A 19,151-nucleotide genomic window follows, 5' to 3' on the forward strand; every position below is an offset into this window, starting at 1 on the left:
AGGATTTGATGGTAACCATGAGGGAGCTCTCTCGATCTCTGATTCTGATGTCTTCTCTTCATCTATTGCAGCCCATGGTTCTTTGATCTTCTCTTTGGAATCTTCTTTTGCTGGATGTGGTCCTTCAATGCCTTCAAGATAATCTCTTTTTTGCAATACTCTTCCTGAGCTATGGTGAATATCATTGAGCTCAAGAGGAGTCATTTGGACATGTTGTGCCTCAACTTTGCAATTGGGTTGAGCTATTCCAATGTGCGGGTTTGGAAAGAGTGGTACGGGTAGTTGAGTGGGGGTGTATATTTGAGATGGATGTGGATGGGGTTGTGGTTGGGCAAGTGGTGGAGGCAAAGGAGTGGAAGGAGAGTTGTACTGGGGCCTCCACCCCTAATGAGGTGCATTCCACTGAGGCTGTGGTTGAGCATAAGAGTGAAATGAATGAGCAACTGGAGAAGCATGGTATTGAGGAGGATATGACCAAGGAGGGGGTGTGGACCAGGAAGGATGAGAAGGGGGACCCCAGGAAGGCATGGAAGTCACTTGATAGGGGTCGTAATAGGTCTGGGATGTCCCTTGCATTCCCTGCTGATAGGGTATGTGTCCATGTGGCCTCCTTTGGTTCATATAACAGAGTGATTTAGTCGCTCCTTTGGCTTTCTGATATGCAGCTTTAAGTCCAGGCAAGGAAGGGCACTGATTCGTAGGATGGTATTCTTCACAGACGAAACACACTTCTAGGGAGTGCATTGGACATTCGTTCCTAGCGTGTTTTATAGTGCACCTAGGACAAAAGATGTCCAAAGCCCTCTTGGCTTCCTCTTGCTTCCTTTGGATCTGTAAGCTATCCAGTTGCATGGCAAGAAACTGCCTCATCTCACTCTTGAAATCTTCCATCTGATTTGAAAATTCATTTTTGGATAAGGTACTGCTCCCAACATTTCTACTTGTAGCCATTTGCTCCAGAGGAATGTTTTCTTCTTCTTCTTCCCTTGAGGTTCTTCAAATATGCCTTTTTGTCCACCTAAGGGTTCTTTAATCACAGCCATCGAAGAAGAGAGAAGGTTGGCTGTGTGAAGTAGTGGGGGTGTTGTGTAATCATTTTTCTGACTTATCTCTACTTCTACAAGGCATGAAAGGAAATATTTTTGGTTGATTTTTTATTTTTTTCTGCTTGTACCTGCAGTATTGAAATAGATTGAACTGCAACTAACTAAAATCTATCTTGCTGAAATGAAAATGCGGAATTGAAATGAAAGCAAGAAAGGACTAATCTATTTTGCTCAAATGAAATTGCAGGAATGAAATGCTAATCTACGCTTGCAGAATTGAAATTGCGAAATTGAAATGTTAATCTACGCTTGCAGAATTGAAATTGTGGAATTGAAATGAAATAAACTACTTAGTAGAAGGTTGTAGTGGAAAATAGAAGAAAAGCAGCAATCACCAATACTCTGACGCTTCCCCGGCAATGGCACCAAAAAGAATGGTGGGCCCCAGTATTGCAGCAATAATGCTGCAACTCCTGGAGCTCCCTTCTTTAATTTTATCAACCCGGTAGTTCGTAACAAAATTGGAAGCGACGGTGCTGTATGCACAAGTACTAGCTCTAGCCGCGGCTATCACTTGATTAGCTAGCACAAGTCCGCTAGGAGCTTAAGACAACTTCTATGAGATCTTAGAAAAAGCTTTTTAACTGATGGCTGAAAGCTAACTCAAAGGGGCTAATCTACTTGCAGAAAGAAACTGAAAGCGGAAAGGAAATGCAAACCCTAGCAAACCCTAGTTTTACCGACTAACCCTACTGGTGCAAGAAAAATGATGAAAGCTACAGAAAGGAATTCCATTGACTCTTAGAAAGGTAAAATGCATGTGACTAAGCTATTTCTGAAGTGAAATCTGAAGAAAATAAATAAATAAATAAATAAAATAAAATAAACATCTTTTTGTATTTTTGAGTAAGTTGGCAGAATTATTGTGCATGTTGTTATTACACGTCTATGCATGTTGTTCTAAATTGTGAATTTAATTCCACGGATCAATAGAGTAGAATTGTGTCTCTTGATTTTAGATTAAATTTCTTGATCAATTGCAATTCTATCAAATTTCTACATTGTATCAAAGCCTCAGAATTCACAGTATAAATAGTATTTCAAACTTGTCTCTCAAAAATTTCGAATTTTCATTTTTCTTGTAGCAATTTTTCTTTAGGATCAGGAGGATGTCTTTCAACGGATTGAGATTGGAGTATGCCTAGGAAGGTAGCTCGAATTTCATAGCCTGGAAGGATCGAATGGAAGTAGTGCTCGATGATAATGGTGTGTTAGAATATGTTAAAAGTGACATTGCAAAACTTCCACAGACGGATGCACAACAATTAATCCAATGGAAGAAGGATTTTTCAAAGACCAGGAGAATTCTTCTCTAAGGTGTGTGAGACCATGTGGTCTCAAATATCCATGGAAAAGAAACATCATTTTCTATGTGGAAGGAACTGACTAATCTATTCAAAAATAGTAGTGACCATAGAAACTTGGCCTTGAAAGACAAACTTTGAAACATTAAGATGCATAAGAATGATATTATTCCTTAGTATCTCATCATATTTACACAAGTTCGGAATGAACTTGGAGGGGTTGGTATGAATGTTGCAGAAGATGACCTAGTGAGCCTAGCTCTTCTAGGCCTTCCAAAATCCTAGCACAACTACCAAGACTCTGTGAATGGAAGGGAAAATTTACCGAATTGGGAAAGGTTGTGATCCGATTTGGTAGAAGAATATTTCAGGTGAAAGAACAAGGATGGAACATCATCCAAAGCTGAGGATGAAGATAATTTTTCATTGGTTGGAAAGGGGAGGAAGAGCAGAGGGAAGAAGACCCAGAGAAAATCTAAGTTCAGCTAAAATAATGCCAATAAGAAAGACATGAGCAAGATAAATGCTTCCACTTCTATGAGTTTTGGCACTATGCAACAAAATGGTTGCACAAGAATTCTACCAAGAAGCCTTCATGAGGAGCATCAAGTGAAGCACTGGCTTCACATTTCAAACTAGACTTCACCCTGTTGAAAAGTGTAACCAGGTTCGGTCTTCATAATGACATGTAATTGTGATTTTTATGTGATTGGTGTAAATAATAAAAATAAAATTAATATTGTAATACTTGTCTCATGGGTTTCATGAGCAAGGGATTTTACTTTTAGTGATGGCTCCCATTAAGAGCCTCTAGGTTTTTTCATCTAGTCATAAAATTCAATATTGTCAATGCCATGTATGAAAGACCCTACTTGGGCATGTTACAATTTTATATGATTCATAAAATGTATAAGAAGGCCCTCCAAGACTAAGCAAAGATACCTCCTTCAAGTCGACTTCAAAAGGGATTAAATAATTTCGTCAAGTGACATGTCATCTCACACCCAAGTCAATTTGGCTTATTATAGACTCCAACCACTATAAATAGGCATCTCGACCAAATTTTAGAGGATAGATTTTTGGTGAAACAAATCTGAAGTTAAGTAGTGCGAAGGTGACAAAGAAGGATCCTAAGAACCAGCGATGAGAGAGGAAGAAGTTACAAAGTGTTCTAGCATTATTTTGGGACTATTTTGGGATAAGGGATCTCCGCACATGAGAAGGTACATATTTTTCTATTGCAGCAAGGAGGTTGAGAAGGTTACAAGTATCAAAAGGTAATCAAGTTGGGTGAAGGACACGTAAAAGGGAAGTTGAGATAAAAAGAGAAACTATCCTTCTAGAGCGAAGAAGATATAAGGTAAATGTTGTTCAAGATAAAGTGCTAATGGTTTCTGAACTAGAACCAAAGAGTGCAGTGTTGAACCAAGGGACCAAAATTCTAAAGAGTAGCCAAGAAGGACGAAGAAGCAGAGCTTTGATCATTGCAAAAAGAATCTCATCAAGGAGGATTTGTGTCTTGGTTTTTGAGTGGAAAATATATCAAGGGTCTTTGTCTTGGTATTCGTCAATTGAAGTCTCTATAAGAAGAATAATTTGTGGGGGTTTTCCTCTCAAGTGGGAGAGGTTTTGGCCCTGGCGAATAACCTACATTCTGTGTCTCTTGTATCTTTATTTTTTATGCATTAGTAACTGTTTGAAGAAAGAAGAACACAATAATAATCTAAAGAGAAGAATCTAATATAAGAATTAAAAATCATTCACAAGCAGTTATCTCTTAGAGAAATCATCTAATACCTGATGCCCTAGATTTCTCAACATGGTATTAGAGCTAAGGTGACTAAGTCAAGGTAGGGCATCTTATCAAGGGACACTCAAGGATCAAATCTCAAGGAAGGCATCAAAGTGAAGATCATCTTAAAGGAAGCATCATAGAAGTCTACAAATAAGTATTGGGATCATCATCAAGAGGGAGAAGGCCAAAACCCTACATCTACTCAAGTTAAATTGTTTTGAAGACTATTCATCCAAAGGAAGCTAGATCAAAAGGCAGTGTCATCTCACTCCCTATGGGATCAAGGATCATTCTTGAAGAAAACTACCTCCATCAAGGAGAATTTTTTTATCCTCTATATCATCATCAACATCAAGGAAGCAGCAAGAAGAAGGATAATCCTATCAACTTAGTATATTTATGTCCACATCTGAATTTGTCAAAATGTCTTTTTGCAAGGAAACCAACAAACAGGTTGGGGCTTCAAACTATCTTGCATGGAAGAAAAAGACATATCTGAATCTCATTGAAAATGAGGTGATGGAACATGTCAAAGGATCTATCACAAAACTAGGAGAAATATGCTCAATATCTCGCCAAGTATATAAAAGGGGAATTTAGGGCTCAAAGGATTCTCATAGAATCCATCAAGGATCCCCTCATCCCATATGTATCTAAACTCGAAACTTTAAAAGAAATATATGACAAAATGGTAGAGTTGTATTCCGTAAGCACTGTTGGAGAAATCATCTCATTAAGGAAAGAACTCTACAAGTTGAAGATGTCTAGGGAAGATGGAATAGCCTTATACTTTATGAGGATATCTGAGATCTGGGATCAACTATAAGATCTGGGAGAAGTCATGTCTAATAGTGAAATGACAACAGTTGTATTAAATGCACTACCATAGGAATGGGATAACTTTACTTCAAGTATTTATGGAAGAAAGAAGATAATACATTACAGGATCTATGATCACTATGCAAGATTGAAGAATCTAGATTAAAGGCCAAATTTGATGTGGGAGCAAGTGAAAAAAATCAAGCATATGTTGCAGTGATTGAAAAGGAAAGTGACAATTTGGAAAGTTTGGTCCTCAGAAAAAAGAAGAAGAACATGACTAAAGTACAATGCTATGTGTGTCAAGAATATGGACGTTATAGGAGAGATTGTCCTAATCTCAAGAAGGACAATAGAAAAAGAGGAAGAGAAGAATACGACATCACCAAGGAAGTTGAGGAAGCTAAAAAGAAAAAACCCAAGAAGGAGGAAGTAATAGATCTCCACTATTGAGATAATCTTCTTCACATAACTTATTTTCAAGTTCCTAAGTCTACTAAGAAATGGCTATCATTATTTACTAAGAAAAACAATGGGATGCATCAAGGAATCATAGAAGCATTGAAAGCAAGAGCTCAGGACATCATCACAGAGAAGCATGAAAGAGGATTTGGAAGTCAAGGATATAGCTCTTGGGAATCTCATTGGGAACATAAATGGAAAAGTCATCTAGTACAAGGTTCATCATACATCTGTCAAAAGCAAACATCTGTTGATGGGGATACTTTAGATCCTCAAGATTCTCTGATGGAATCTTCATTGAAAGATTAACCAATCATGAGGAAAATAAAGTGTTTCATCAAGAGTTCCAATCTTTTGTAATTAATGGGATGATGGTATGAAGACAAAAAAATGAATAAATCAAGGGATTGAAGCTCTTCCAATCAAGGAAGATGTTGCAGGATGTTAAAATTGGAAACCAGGGCAAAACTTCATGTGGGTCATCTTATTCATGGTTGATAATATTTTTATTAGATTCCTCTCGTCTAGAGGTGTAGGATTGATATAAAGATCATCCGATTCCGATAAGTATTCATGGAGATATGAATTTATTTTGATTATGGAATTATTATCAAGCCGACCTACAACTCATGTAGGCTCAGAAGCCCAACAGTCGCATCTATTCACCCACCAACGTTGTGTATAAATATAAGATGACTTTTCCTCATTTGGACTCACTCATCTCATCACATCTCTCTCTCTCTCTACTACGCAGAAATGAGTCTCTTCTCTACTGCGCTGAAATGGGTCTCTCTCTCACACATTTGAAGCCGGAAACTACTGAAACTGAAGCTACAACTGCAGAAGTAAATATTGACTTGCATGGCCTAGAAGATCTCCTCTTTGGAACTGCGCTATAGGTTCATCTGAACCTCCTCTGAAAGCCGCAACTTTTGGTGGTGGAATGAAGTCAATCCGATGAACGGTTTGCAAGATATCGATTGCCCTAGTTTGAAGTCGGAAACTGCTGAAACTGAAGCTGCAACTGCAGAAGTAAAGATTGAATTGCGTGGCCTAGAAGATCTCCTCTTTGGAACTGCACTGTAGGTTCATCTGAACCTCCTTTGAAAGCCGCAACTTTTGGTGGTGGAATGAAGTCAATCCGACGAACGGTTTGCAAGATATCGTCTGCCCTAGTTTGATAATGAAGCCGCTAATGCTGATGCTATTGATCTAGGGTTTGCTACTGCTGATATGTTTCAGATTTATTGTATTATTTCTCTCTGCTGAATTATTGAAGATAAAAGAAGATTTGATCAAAGGGTTTCCCCACACATTGTGGGGTTTGTCCTTGGCTAGCCGCCACATCTTGTGTCTCTTGTCTTGGCTTGTTTTCTGTCAATCGTTTAATGTTCTATCTGCACTTTACTTTATGTACATGTGATTGCTAATCGGTGGAATATAATAAGAAAAAGAAGTAAACTGTTATAAGCATAGAACATACCATAACTTAACATGGTATCAGAGCTGAGGTGAAGACAAAGCCCGAGCAAGAGCAAGAGCAATCATCGAAGAGAAGATTGGCAAGGCTATCCTAAAAGAACTATGGGGTCCTCAACACTCTTTCTTGCTGAAGACAAGCTCTGTGAGAAAGCTGACTATCACGGATGGAAGATGTTTATCGATCTAACCCTTGAGAATCAAGGAGTGTTGGATCATGTGAGAGGCAATATTTTTGAGCCTCCATCAAATGCATCCGCTGCTGCCTGGAACAAATGAAAAAATGGAGAAGTCAAAACAATAGAAGATCATCTGGGACTCTATCAACAAGCACTTGGTGGCCTACATCTCTGAACTGGACACCTCCAAGGAAATCTACGATAGACTGGTGAGTTTATTTAAAGTTAATGATGCAAATCAAGTTTTGTTTCTTAGAAATAAGCTGAGGGAAATCAAGAAGGGTAAAGATGAAAGTATGCAAGCATACTTCTTAAGAATCACCGAGATCAAGAACGATCTCCTACCTATTGGGAAAACTATTACTGACAGAGAAATGGCACTCACAACTCTCGGAGGATTACCATTTGAATGGTATGTGTTCAGGACTACTCTTTTGAACTATAATGTAATTCTTGGTTTCGAGGAATTAATGGCTAGATGCATTCAAGAAGAAATAAGGGAAGAAGTGCAAGAAATGCCCATGCCTAAAGGTCCTCCTGCTGCCTTTTCTTCTCATACAAAGAAAAGAAATAATTCCAGGACTAAATCAAAAGGAAAGGCTGGACCTAAGGCTAGAAGAAAATGACGATGTTACATTTGCGATAAAGCAAGTCACTATGTATGAGATCATGAGCATCATGATGAATGAGATCATGGAAATAAAGGGCAACATGAGATCATGGACATATAGGATAGCATGATGATGATGCACACTAGTTTGAGCAGCATTATGATGGATAAAATCATGGACATGGGCAGCATGATGATAATCATGATTAGAGAAGCATGGTACAGTATGCAGTGGTGCAACTCGAAATCCCTCTGATGGCAATCAAAGGAATGACAAATTCAACAGCAAAGGTAAGAGGAGAGCTGGGGATCGAGGAAGAGGACAACCATTCAAGAAGGCTAGAAATTCCAGGATGTATTAAATGCACCTGACCTCAAAAAGAACCTAGTGTCCATCTCGGCAACGGAAGACAAAGGCTACAAGGTAACCTTCAGCGATGGCAAGGTACGTATATGGAAAAATAATGTTAAATATGCCTTTACTCTTGGGTTTAGTGTTGATTCATTATATCAGGTCGATGGAAGTCCGCTAGGTGTCATGTCTTGTGACACAACTCTTTAGTCCGAACTTTGGCATCGGAGGTTTGCCCACCTTCATTACAAAGCTCTACCCGATGTAAGACAAATGGTAAAAGGGATGCCTGAATTCCAAGTAGAGAAATAAGGTGTATGTCCGGGATGTGCCAAAGGAAAGCTCAAAAGGGGACCATTCCCCTCAAGCCAAAGCAAGACCTCCGATATATTACAATTGGTTTACTCAGGCATACCTGAGGTTGGCATTAAGAGGGAGACTACTACACCACATACTCCTGAGCAGAATGGTGTGGTGGGAAGGAAGAACCACACGATGATGGAAGCTGTCCGGGCCATGCTACATGATCAAAGACTTCCAAAGTTTCTATGGGCTGAAACTACAATCACCGCCGTATATGTACAAAATCGATGCCCTCATCAAGCATTAGGTTCCAAGACTCCTGAAGAAAAGTTCATTGCAAGGTGAACAATCTTCCGACTTTGAGGAGCTCTCAAGAAGCCGACACCAGGGAACCGAAAGAAAAGGATGATGAATCAATGCCTGATGTAGAAGAACCCATGGATCTGATTGATTCTCATCCACATGAGCCTTTCTCTTCTAGGAAGAGGCCTTCATGGCTTAGGGGGATACTTGATGATGCTGAAGGACATGCTGCACCCTGAGGAACCTTCCATCAAAGTAAGAAACTTAACAGGTATCAGGGATACCTGACCATCATGAGCACGATCATACAAAATGAACCTTCATCATTCTCAGATGTCATCAAGCATTAACTATGGAAGGATGCTAAGACCATAGAATATGAGTCTATTATGGAGAATGATGTCTGGGAAGTAGTTCCCAGACCCTGGACAAGACAATTGTTACTTCAAAATGGCTTTACAAGATAAAGCATGCAGCAAATGGAAGTATGGAAAAGTATAAGGTTCATTTTGTTGCTCGTGGTTTATCCCAGAAGGGAGGTATAGACTATGATATTTGCACCTGTTGCCAGATATACGACCATCTGCTTGATCATAGCCCTTGTGGCTTCACAAGGATGGAACCTACATAAGATGGATGTTAAGACCGCGTTCTTGCATGGTTATATCAAAGAAGAGGTCTATGTGGAGCAACCTGAAGGATTTGAGATTTATGATTGAAAATCTCATGTATGCAGGTTGAAGAAGGCTCTCTATGGGCTGAAGCAAGCACCCTGAGCATGGTATGAGAGGATCGATAGCTACTTGATGAAGCTGGGATTCACTAGGAGTGAAGCTGATCCTAACCTTTACTTTAAGGTTGAAGATGACAAGCCTCTCATACTGGTGTTGTATGTGGATGACCTCTTTCTAACAGGTGCAAACCCTCTCATTCACAAATGTAAGAGGGAGATGGCTTCTGAATTTGAAATGAAGGACCAAGGAGTTGAAGTGTGGCAGAAGCCAAGGGAAATTTTCCTATCTCAAGGAAAATATGTGGTAAAGATATTGGAAAGATTCGGTATGATGGACTGCAAGCCTGTGACTACCTCGAGGATCTTAACTTTTAGAAGTTATATGGTAGTGATGTCGGACCAGACTTGGGAAATGCCTCTGAGTTTCAAAAACTCATTCGCATTGATGTTCTTGATGAACCTCCGTCCGAACATATGTTTTTCAGTTAGCATTGTGAGCTCATATTTGGTTGAGCCTCACTGGATTGATGCCAGGAATCTTATGAGATGTCTTCAGGACACAATCCCTCAAGGATTAAGATACACTGCCGGAGATGTGAGACTACTTGGATATATTGATGTTGATTGGGCAGGCAGTGTGGTGGACCGTAAGAGCACTTCTGGTTACTGTTTCACCTTGGGATCTGCTTCGATATCCTGGACGAGCAGGAAGCAGAAGTCGGTGGCTTTGAGCACCGCCGAAGCAGGATATATTGTTGCTAGCATAACCTCGTGTGAGGCAGTCTGGTTGCGAAAGCTCTTCAGTGAGTTGTTTGGATTTACATTGGATACCACTATGATTCTCTGTAATAACCAGAGGTGGGATTCGATTATTGAGGAATCCCGTATTCGTCAATTGCTCCAGCAGATCGACATCATCTAGGATATGGTAAGTCAATGAGCAAGGAAGCTCCATCAAATTAAGATGATGTACAGGTTGATACACCTTGTCAAAGCCCCGAGGAAAGATCTAATCTGTGATTTTCCCAAACGACTTGGAGTCGGCAAGAAACCCTTGTACAAGGGTCCTGCATGTTGCATACATTGAGCTCTGGGAGCTCTGAGGGCTTGTGGTTCCTACTGGAGAAACATATGACCACAGGGTGACTCACCCTCCCCTGGTGGTGCACATTGGAACAAGATGATTCGCTCTCTTGTGGGACAAGATGATTCGCTCTCTTGTGGAACAGGATGATTCGCTCTCCTATGTAGCAGGATGATTAGTTCTCCTGTGAGGCCTAGATTGATGTGTTCTCCATGGCAGCCTGGATTGATGTGTTCTCCACGGCGATTGTAGCAGGATTGATGTGTTCTCCTGTGAGGACAGGATTGATTAGTTCTCCTGTCGAGGCATCCTACCCATGCAGTCTGGGACTCATGGGAAGTACCTCTCATCTGATCAATGAGCAGGGAAATGAAGTTAGGGACCATAGTAGTACCGATGGACGCATCGTTGTATCTACCGTACTCTCTACGCTAGGATGACCTCCATTGATCTGGGATCAATGATACTGGTCTGGGACCAGTGGTACGAGTCGTACCATACTATGATGCTGACTTCAGGTCGGTTGAGACTGGTCTGGGACCAGTGGTACATACTCCGAGACTGACTTCGTGTCAGTGCAGTACTGGTCTGGGACCAGTGGTAGGAGTGGTACTTACTATGAAGCTGACTTCGGGTCGGCTGAGACTGGTCTGGGACCAGTGGTACGCACTCTGAGACTAACTTTGAGCTAGTGGAGGATGATACTGGTCTAGGACCAGTGGAGTTGTACTCACTATGACGCTGACTTCGGGTTGGTTGAGACTGGTCTGGGACCAGTGGTACATACTCTGAGACTAACTTAGAGTCAGTATGATACATCCTCGATCATTTCTTCTTCTTCATAATTCGGACAAAAGCAGAGCATAATAGAACAATGCAAGAGCAGATTAGAACAGAGCAAAACAATACAGATTAGTGCAGGGCAGAACAAGACAAAGCAGAACAGGCAGAATAGAGCAGAGCAGGGCAAGGGTCAGGCTGTACAGGGCAGTGCATTTGATGGATGAATAGTAAGGACCGATAGACAGATTGCAGATGAAGTTCTCCATGGTTGAGAGGGAGTGTTAAAATTGGCAACCAGGGCAAAACTTCATGTGGGTCATCTTATTCATGGATGATAATATTTTTATTAGATTCCTCTCGTCGATAGGTGTAGGATTGATATAAAGATCATCCGATTCCGATAAGTATTCATGGAGATATGAATTTATTTTGATTATGGAATTATTATCAAGCTGACCTACAACTCATGTAGGCTCAGAAGCCCAACAGTCGCATCTATTCACCCACCAACATTGTGTATAAATATAAGAGGACTTTTCCTCATTTGGACTCACTCATCTCATCACATCTCTCTCTCTCTCTACTATGCAGAAATGAGTCTCTTCTCTACTGCGCTGAAATGGGTCTCTCTCTCACACATTTGAAGCCGGAAACTGCTGAAACTAAAGCTGCAACTGCAGAAGTAAAGATTGACTTGCGTGGCCTAGAAGATCTCCTCTTTGGAACTGCGCTGTAGGTTCATCTGAACCTCCTCTGAAAGCCGCAACTTTTGGTGGTGGAATGAAGTCAATCCGATGAACGGTTTGCAAGATATCGACTGCCCTAGTTTGAAGCCGGAAACTGTTGAAACTGAAGCTGCAACTGCAGAAGTAAATATTGACTTGCGTGGCCTAGAAGATCTCCTCTTTGGAACTGTACTGTAGGTTCATCTGAACCTCCTCTGAAAGCCGCAACTTTTGGTGGTGGAATGAAGTCAATTCGACGAATGGTTTGCAAGATATCGTCTGCCCTAGTTTGATAATGAAGCCGCTAATGCTGATGCTATTGATCTAGGGTTTGCTACTGCTGATATGAATCAGATTTATTGTACTATTTCTCTCTACTGAATTATTGAAAATAAAAGAAGATTTGATCAAAGGGTTTCCCCACACATTGTGGGGTTTGTCCCTGGCTAGCCGCCACATCTTGTGTCTCTTGTCTTGGCTTGTTTTATGTCGATCGTTTAATGTTCTATCTGCACTTTACTTTATGTACATGTGATTGCTAATCGGTGGAATATAATAAGAAAAAGAAGTAAACTGTTATAAGCATAGAACATACCATAACTTAACACAGGAAGTTTGAATGACCCAAAGGAAAAATTAGGTATGTATGCTTACATTTGATATTATCGAAGTCATGTCATATGGTTACAGGTATCATGAACCAATGCTCTATCTTAAGATCATGATCAAAAGAAAGGATCTCTTCCCTCAAGGGGATGCAAGAATGCATGGGTCACACATTCACTAGATGAAATTAACATAATATGTCCTCATATGAAGTATGAGGTGGTTGACTACAATTGAGGAACTCTGATTGAAAGCTCCTGGGAATGAAATCTGTGAAGAAAGGAAGGAAGATATCATGGAATATGAAACCATGGTAAAGGAAATCAACATTATAAATACCAAGAATATTTGATTAGGATATCTCCATGGAAGATATGCAGACTCTGATGGAGTCTGAAAAAGAAACAGACCCTTGAAAATATATATCTTTGGGAGATGTGTCAATATGTATGCAGGATGTTGATGCAAACTAGAAGATGTCATGATGAAATACCATCACAAAGGCAATTTAAATGCTCATTCCTTTATTTTTGAACAAATATCTGGATGGTTTTATGCAAGGATGTTGAGGGAAGATCTATAGATGTCTTCCACCACTGATGCACATGTTGTAGGATGAAATATCCTTAAGTAAACATGGCATGAAGAAAGCAGCATGGAATGAAGGAAGGCTAGATATGGACTGATGGATCACTTTCTGATGATGAGATGGTTGACTCATAAATGAAAGTAATGGATGGCTGGTGCCCTATATAGAAGTCCCAAACATGAAGACTTTTAGATGACGAAAATAAGTTCATGACATCGTCAAGAGGAGTTCTTCAAGCAATTGGTTGTCGCATCATCTCCACCTAGGAATTTGTTGTAGGTCCCTAATTAAGAGGGGGCTTGGAAACAAGTTTCTTACTTGGAAGAATCTTGGAAATTCCTAAGCCAAGAGGGAGCTTTGGTACATTCCTTCCATAGTAATGAGTAAAATCCTTTATTGGAATAGATATTTCTGCCCTAATTAAGAGGGAGAGATAGACACATTATTCTTGTCTTCACTTGGGAATATAAAATGGAGGATTGGGTAAACATCTGGAATCTAATGCTCTTTGAGGATGTCCTAAAGATAAGAGTAGTTATAGAGGACCAATATTCTCTAAGGACTGGGAATCCGAGACAAGAATTGTCCCGGTGGAAAACACCCTGAGAACTTGGGTGGCGTATGTTCCAAGAGAGACAATGATGAGGGTGTTTATACATCCTTGGTCTCACCAACATTGAGCTCAAATATCATGGAGAGATAGAGTTGTTAGTCAAGGCCTTGCTATGTGACAATGCTGGTTGATATGATGCTAAACAAATGGGTTAACAATCCAAGTCTTCTTATGAGAATTATTCAGATTGATAATGACCAAGTACCATTATGAATACCTCCCTAGTCAAGATGGAGTGTTGAAACGTGTAACTAGGTTTGGTCTTCATAATGACATGTAATTGCAATTTTTATGTGATTGATGTAAAGAAGAAAAATAAAATTATTATTATAATACTTGTCTCATGGGTTTCATGAGTAAGGGATTTTATTTTTAGTGATGGCTCCCATTGAGAGCCTCTAGTTTTTGTCATCTAGTCATAAAATTCAATATTAAGTCAATTTCATATATGAAGGACCCTTCTTGGGCATGTTACAATTTTATATGAGTCATAAAATGTATAAGAAGGCCCTCCAAGACCAAGCAAATACACCTCCTTCAAGTCAGCTTCAAAATGGATTAAATAATTTCCTCAAGTGACATGTTGGCTCAAACCAAAGTGAAGTTAGCTTATTATAGGCTCCAACCACTATAAATAGGCAACTTGGCCTAATTTCAAAGGACATATTTTCAGTGAAACAGGTCTGAAGTTAAGTAGTGTGAAGGTGACAAAGAAGGACCCTAAGAACTAGCGAGGAGAGAGGAAGAAATTACGAAATGTTCCAACATTATTTTGGGATTGTTTTGGGCTAAGGGATCTCCACACGTGCGAAGGTATAGATATGTCTATTGCAACAAGGAGGTCGAGAAGGTTACAAGTATCAAAAGGTAATGAAGATGGGTGAAGGAAAAGTAAAAGGGAAGTTGAGTTAAAAGGAGGAAGTCTCCTTCTAGAGTGAAGAATATATAAGGTAAAATTTGGTCAAGCTAATGTGCTAAGAGTTTTTGAACTAGAACCAAGGAGTGTAATGCTGAACCAAGGGAACAAGTAGCCAAAAGGACAAAGAAGTAGAGGTTTAATCATTGTAGAAAGAATCTCATCAAGGAGGATTGTGTCTTGGTCTTAGAGTGGAAAATAGGTCAAGGGTCTTGGTCTTGGTATTCATCAATTGAAGTCTCTATAAGAAGAAGAATTTGTGTCGTTTTTCCTCTCAAGTGGGAGAGGTTTTGGCCTTGGCGAATATCCTACATTCAGTGTCTATTGTCTCTTTATTATTTATGCATTGGTAACTATTTGATGCAAGAAGGACACAATAATAATCTAAATAGAAGAATATAATATAAGAAGTAAAAAGCATTCACAAGCAATTATCTCTAAGAGAAATCATCTAATACTTGATGCCCTAGATTTCTCAAAACACCCTAATAGCATGCATGGCTAGCACTGTTATGGGGAGTGTGTGGTCCCTTGATTTTGGTGCCTCATTCCATATGATAGGGTGAAAGGATTTTTTTAGTAGCTTGGAGGAGAAGTATCTCTAGATGCATATCGATATGGGTGATGATGGGAGGTATAGTGCTATAGGAATTGGTATTCTTACCTTTGAGAGGGGGAAGCCTCTCCTCTTCGCCTAAAATATGTTATGTTTGCACCTGGGCTGAAGAAGAACCTGATATTTGTAGCAGTATTGGAGGATCGTGGATATGATGTTATCTTCAGTAAAGGGAAAGCCTTTCTGAGACACATAGCTACCAGGCAAGTGAAGTAGATCAGGGTTCAATTGAAGAACCTTTACAAACTTGAGGTGGTAGATTGCACTGCATTGAGAAGTAAGGTTGAAAAAGTGTTGAGTCGCGATGTTGGAGAAATATGGCACAGGAGATTGGGTCATCTACACTATGGTGTCTTAAATATCATCCAGCAAATTACCACCGAACTCCCTAAAGGCTCCCTTGACAAACAGAATGTCTACAATGGTTTCACATTGGGGAAATATGTCAAAACCACTTTCCATGACTGAGAAAGAAGGGCAGATGCAATCTTGGAGTGAGTCAACTCTGATGTTTGTGGACACTTTTATATAGCCTCCACAACAAGACATAAGTACTATGCAACTTTTATTGATGATTTCTCTTGAAAATGTTGGATCTTCTTCATGCGGAAGACGAATGAATTTTTCTCAAAATTTGTTGAGTTCAAGGAATTAGTTGAGGAGACTGGGAAGAAGGTGAAGGCTCTCAGGAACGACAATGGAGTTGAATTTTTTTTCACATAACTTCAAGGATTTCTATGTGAAAGAAGGTATTTGAAGAGAACTGGCAGCACCCCATAACCCACTGCAGAATGGGGTAGCTGAGAGGAAGAATGATCATAGTGGGAGTAACAAGGGCCATGTCTCATGATCATGGGTTGCCATTACATCTATGGGTAAAATCATGCAACACCGTAGTCTACTTGCAGAACCGAATTCCTCATAGGATACTTGGTATGATCACACGAGAGGAAGATTTCTCTGGGAGAAAGCCTGATGTGTCTCATTTCATAATTTTTTGAGCTTCATTTTATAGCCATGTCTCCAAGGATTCGAGGAAGAAACTTGAGCCTACAACAAAGTTGGAAGTTTTTGCGGGATACACCAAAACTCCACACAATTACCAGGTGTATTTTCCTTCACTGAGGATAACAGTTGTGATGAGAGATGTCAAGTTCAATGAGGACAAGGCTATGAGATGCTCATTGGAATGAGAGTTGATTATCCCATCGAAGCAGGAGCTTCTAGCTCCAAAGGAGGAGCCTTAGGATGAGCTTTAGGAGGTTGTGGAGCAGCCACATGTAGAGGAGCAAACAGGAGGCAGAGTGGAGGCATCCACTCAACCAGAATCTTCCAAAGAGGGAAGAAATAAAACTAGAGAAGTCAATAGATTATTGTAATATGCACGGGATAATGTGGGTGCGCCCACATCACAGTGCAGGCAAAGGAGGTCACCTGATAGGTACACTGGGTACATGGCTCTTGTTAGACTCCGTCTCATGTCAGAGATTGATTCTTCTTCAAAACCCTGTTTTGAAGAAGAAATCATTAAATGTGTTGTTTCAGATTATGTAATTTATTCTCCAGCTCTAGATTATGTAATTTATTCTCCAGCTCTTCAAAAGGCAGCAGCGACTTCAAACTCCTATCCCTGCACAAGCACAATTCAAAACATCATCAGCAATCAGAGGCAAAAAGCTATTTGGAGAAGTCTCACTGGAGATCCCGAACACCTGTTTTGGAAATTGTCATAAATGAATTATCTTACAACAAGGAGTTGATTGGTCCATTTCTTCAGGCATTGACAGAACCCAAGTGGAAAATGGACATTATTTTGACCTATCTTTTGAAGTATTTCTCACGGTATATCACTAAGAGTGTGGGAACTGATATTAAAGCAACTGGCCTCTATTATGTTTTCTGAGTACATTTTGAGGAGAGACTAACCCATTGTTTGCACAGAACTGAGCGCTCTTCTTCCTTGATGACCGTGTGAGCTTTTCTTGTAGCAAAAATTCAAATTTCAGAGGACACATTCATTTGGTTGGTTGTACATGTATTCTCAATCGAGTGGATCAATGTGACTTTAATGTAGCTGTAACAAAGGCAGAAAGACAGAGGTCGATTTCCAGAACAGTGTTATGAGGTTGTGATGAATGCTCTTCGATCATTAAAAGGTGAACCTGGTCAGAAAAGACTTCATAGAGAGTTTGGATCTCCTATCCGACATACTGCAAGCCGGCCTTTGCTTGACCAAGCATCTCAAGAGCATTATAGTGTTCGATGGCCCGATCAAGCTTTTCATGAATATTGGTATCGAACAGTGATTGAACTTGGGCTTAAGAATGAACTGCTGGAGTTTGTGGGACCAGATCTGGTACCTTTCTTGCAGAGTGCAAGTCGGGAGCGATCAAAGTCTGGCAATTTAACAATCAAATCAACAATGCCTTCCGCTCCTTCATCCATTACTCATACACGACAAGCTTTGAATCTTGAGCAAGCCAAATACCTGGAATTTCTTGCTCGTTACTATGTATACAAAAGGCAACATGTGCTTGCAGCACATGTACTCTTAAGGCTATCAGAAAGGAGGTGAAATGTTAACACTAGAGCAAAGATATCAGTATCTCAGTAATGTTGTATTGCAAGCAAAGAATGCGTGCAGTACCCATGCCACAGTGAACTCTATGGTTGACCATTGTGACAATGGATTGCTGGAGCTATTGGAAGGAAAACTTGTTGTACTCCGATTCCCAGATGAAAATTAAGGAAGAATTAGAGCGAATATCATTAAGGGTTGCGGGACTAGGTGACACCTCACCTTCAAATGACCTATTTCTTGCAAGGAACGTTGTAGCTAAAGATGCTCTTGCACAAAATGCAAAGGAAAAGGCTACAGAGATATCTCTAGAGCTAAAAAGTATTACACAGCTGTATAATGAGTATGCAGTCCCTTTTGAGCTTTCAGGGTTTGAACATTTCAGGTCTCGATAATTTCCGTTGCTGAAAGCTCCGAGTTTGAAACTTGGGTGGAATGGGTTCCATAGCTGGCCAGCCGCAGTTCCGATACACTCAACCACCATCGAAGGTTCTGCACCTTAGAAAATTGCCGTGGGAGTGCACAAAGGAAGAGCTTATTGAACTGGGGAAGCCGTTCGGGAAAATTGTCAACACCAAGGTCAATGTTGGATCGAATCGCAACCAGGCATTTGTGGAATTTGCGGATTTGAATCAAGCTATTGCAATGGTTTCATATTATGCTTCATCGCCAGAACAGGCTCAGGTACGCGGCAAAACTGTGTACCTACAATACTCCAATAGGCATGAAATCGTCAACAGCAAGAATTCCGGGGATGAAGCAAGCAATGTATTGCTGGTGACAATTGAGGGTATAGAAGCTGGTGATGTCAGCATAGATGTTCTGCATTTGGTATTCTCAGCATTTGGTTTTGTACATAAAATTGCCACTTTGAAAAAAGTGTTGGTTTTCAGGCACTGGTGCAGTTTAGTGATTTAGATACAGTCGGTCTTCTTTCTGTTATACAAATCATGCACTGGATCAGTTCCTGGAATCGATTTATGCTGTAGAAAACAATATTGTTAGGCTTGGTGGAGGATCTAGGAATGAAATTATGGTGAAGCGTAGCTTGAAAGAGCTGAAACGCGGTGTTAGTGTTTCTGGGCCACTCCGTTCCAGACATGGACAACTAATGGGTATGAAAAGGAATTTGGAAGAACAGATCAAACGCTGTTCACTCCGTTCGAGAGCGAGGAGAGTCTCCCGGAGGATGCTTT

At 40.2% G+C, this 19,151-nt stretch overlaps 1 pseudogene; it reads left to right on the top strand.

Annotated features, from left to right (window-relative positions):
* The first annotated feature begins 18,324 nt into the window (after positions 1–18,324).
* Positions 18,325–18,873, top strand: LOC149262507 (polypyrimidine tract-binding protein homolog 2 pseudogene; annotated as a pseudogene).
* The last annotated feature ends 278 nt before the right edge of the window (positions 18,874–19,151 follow it).

The sequence above is a fragment of the Pinus tabuliformis genome, chromosome 6, assembly GCF_031772625.1.
Source record: "Pinus tabuliformis cultivar Carrire ecotype Pingquan chromosome 6, CPIR1, whole genome shotgun sequence".
NCBI classification, from domain to species: Eukaryota; Viridiplantae; Streptophyta; class Pinopsida; order Pinales; family Pinaceae; genus Pinus; species Pinus tabuliformis.